The sequence below is a fragment of the Halichondria panicea genome, chromosome 2, assembly GCF_963675165.1.
Source record: "Halichondria panicea chromosome 2, odHalPani1.1, whole genome shotgun sequence".
Taxonomy (NCBI): domain Eukaryota; kingdom Metazoa; phylum Porifera; class Demospongiae; order Suberitida; family Halichondriidae; genus Halichondria; species Halichondria panicea.
This window is the reverse complement of record NC_087378.1, coordinates 3,472,379-3,474,878: the sequence shown is the minus strand read 5'-3', so window position 1 is coordinate 3,474,878 and position 2,500 is coordinate 3,472,379. Positions and strand designations below refer to the sequence as shown.

The following is a 2,500-nucleotide window of genomic DNA, read 5'->3' as shown; positions in this document are numbered from 1 at the left end:
TCAACCAGGTAACTATCGGGACGCCAGAGCGTGCGAGACGCACTGTGTCACTCGACCGTCCTCGTTCAGAGGGCCGGCCAACGCATCACACCAGTGCGGCCACGCGGACCGCAGAGGGTTCAACTATTTTGCAAATCCTCGGCCACAGACTCACCAACTGAAGGCAGGAGAGGGCAGCTGAGGCCCACTCGTTGCCTGCAGATACAGTCAATCACGGGGATCGACCGGCAGCGAGACCGTACGAATGCACTCGTGATTCGTGAAATGATGCAAACCTAACTGCACTCGACCGGAGGGAGCCAGCCCACTGATGACCAGTCACCAGCAGGTCAGACGCCCGCCGACACAGGCAGTCTACAACGATGCGGACACACGGATGAACCGCTGCAGTCACCCTACACAGCACCCGTCACTAGGAGCAACGCTGGAACTCGTCTCGTATGTAATTAAGCGTGACTTTTTTTGCCACAACACCCCACTTCACGACCTATCAACACGCTCATTTGTACGACACTCTTGTTTGGTTGCTTATCTAGCCCACGTGGTCACATTGTTCAATTCGTCTGCACTTGTATGGTAATTGCTTGCGATATATTGCTCAAATTTTCGCGCTACGCGCGTTCATTCCTTCATTCGTCTGCACTTGTATGGTAATTGCTCCAATTTTCCGGCGCGCAAATCCCCTCTGCAATGTTCCCATCTGCACTGTTCCCCGTCTGCACCCTTCCATTCCGCTAAACATACAGTTCAAGTTATACATGGCTAACATACAGTTACAATACAATACTGGAGATTGCACAATCTTTGCAACACAAATAGAAACAAGTGTGTTGAGCACTGTGGTTCCTTATTATATATGGGATGTGCTCATAATTTAAGTAGTAAAACAGACCACAGTGTGTGTACTCAAATTCCATATAAGGAAGGGTAATGCTCTATGCTTTTACTGTCTTGTTGCAAAGATTCTGTATAGTATTATAGTACACTCACTCACTCACTCACTCACTCACTATATTGCAGCACAACATCTATTCGCCAGCAGCCAGCCAGCCAGCCAGCCAGCCAGCCACCCACCTCTTACTATTCATCAGTCAGTCGGTCGGTCGGTCGGTCGGTCGGTCGGTCGGTCGGTCGGTCGGTCGGTCGGTCGGTCGGTCGGTCGGTCGGTCGGTCGGTCGGTCGGTCGGTCGGTCGGTCGGTCGGTCGGTCGGTCGGTCGGTCGGTCGGTCGGTCGGTCGGTCGGTCGGTCGGTCGGTCGGTCGGTCGGTCGGTCGGTCGGTCGGTAGGTAGGTAGGTAGGTAGGTAGGTAGGTAGGTAGGTAGGTAGGTAGGTAGGTTGGTGGGCCGGCCAGTCAGCCAGCTACAACATAGCTTCACAAGCTACAATAACTACCCATTGAAGCTACTTTGTAACTAGGCGCTTTGTAAGGGGCCGCTTTGTAACTAGGCAAGGACTTCATTACACTAACATTAATTTTTTCCACCACGAGGACTTTAGGCTGGAAAATAGAAATAATAGGGCCTTAAGTGCTCGTTGACTTTACACTCCATGAACATTACAACTTTTTACCCACTACTTTTATTCCCACTTGAATTTACTGTACATTATTTGCGTATTGTTAGCAACGTACAATACAATACTACTTGAAGATAAGCTTGATATTGTTATGATCAAATGAAGCATGGCTCAATGAAGGTATATATATACTCACTCACTCACTCACTCACTCACTCACTCACTCACTCACTCACTCACTCACTCACTCACTCACTCACTCACTCACTCACTCACTCACTCACTCACTCAGGGAAAATATTTAAATTTCCTGCTACAGTGCTGCTACATTGCAGCCCATAAAATCTGCACATTTCCTGAGGTGTCCTGCAAGTGTCCTGCAACCTACTTACAAAGGATAGTGCAACGTTTCCTGTATAGTTTCCTTTACTATTCCTGAAGTAGTTCAGGACTTGTGTAACATTCATAAGTCTACAGGAAATTTTGTATTTGTAAAGTATAAGAAATTTTGATATTTTTCCTGTGTCACTCACTATAATTAGGATAGTTATAATTATACGTGCGTAATTATACAATTACTGTTTGCAAGTAGCCATCATCACATACTTCAGTTGCTTGCAGTGCCATGACTATAATGACAAAGGCAGGGATCAATTGTAAAACTGTTGCTATCACAAAAAGAAAGTTTCGTCTTTGCGGTTTGGTAATGATCAACGAGGATTTAAGGCTGCAGTTTTCATATTTTTGGGCCTTAACTGCTCGTTGTGAAATATTCTGAAAACAAACAAAAATAAGAATGCAGAAGCCTACAACACCTGCTGTTCCCAGGCGGTCACCCATCCAAGTACTGGGCAGGCCCTACGTTGCTTAACTTCGGTGATCAGACGAGAACCGGTGTTTTCAACGTGGTATGGTCGTAGACACAAGTCAATGCATATCTCATGTACTTATGTGTGAAGTTCAGAAATATACTCGACTTAATTTA

The 2,500-nt window shown here is 46.7% G+C and overlaps 2 non-coding genes across 2 annotated transcripts in view; both read right to left on the bottom strand.

Moving 5' to 3' along the window:
- Nucleotides 1-11, bottom strand: part of LOC135332557 (small subunit ribosomal RNA) — a 1,812-nt gene extending 1,801 nt beyond the window's left edge. Inside the window, exon 1 of the ribosomal RNA XR_010393406.1 lies at nucleotides 1-11. This exon is cut by the window's left edge and continues 1,801 nt beyond it. This is a non-coding gene — a ribosomal RNA (small subunit ribosomal RNA).
- Nucleotides 12-2,318: 2,307 nt separating this feature from the next.
- Nucleotides 2,319-2,437, bottom strand: LOC135332762 (5S ribosomal RNA). The gene has a single exon (XR_010393606.1). It is a non-coding gene; the product is annotated as a 5S ribosomal RNA (ribosomal RNA).
- Nucleotides 2,438-2,500: the final 63 nt, after the last annotated feature.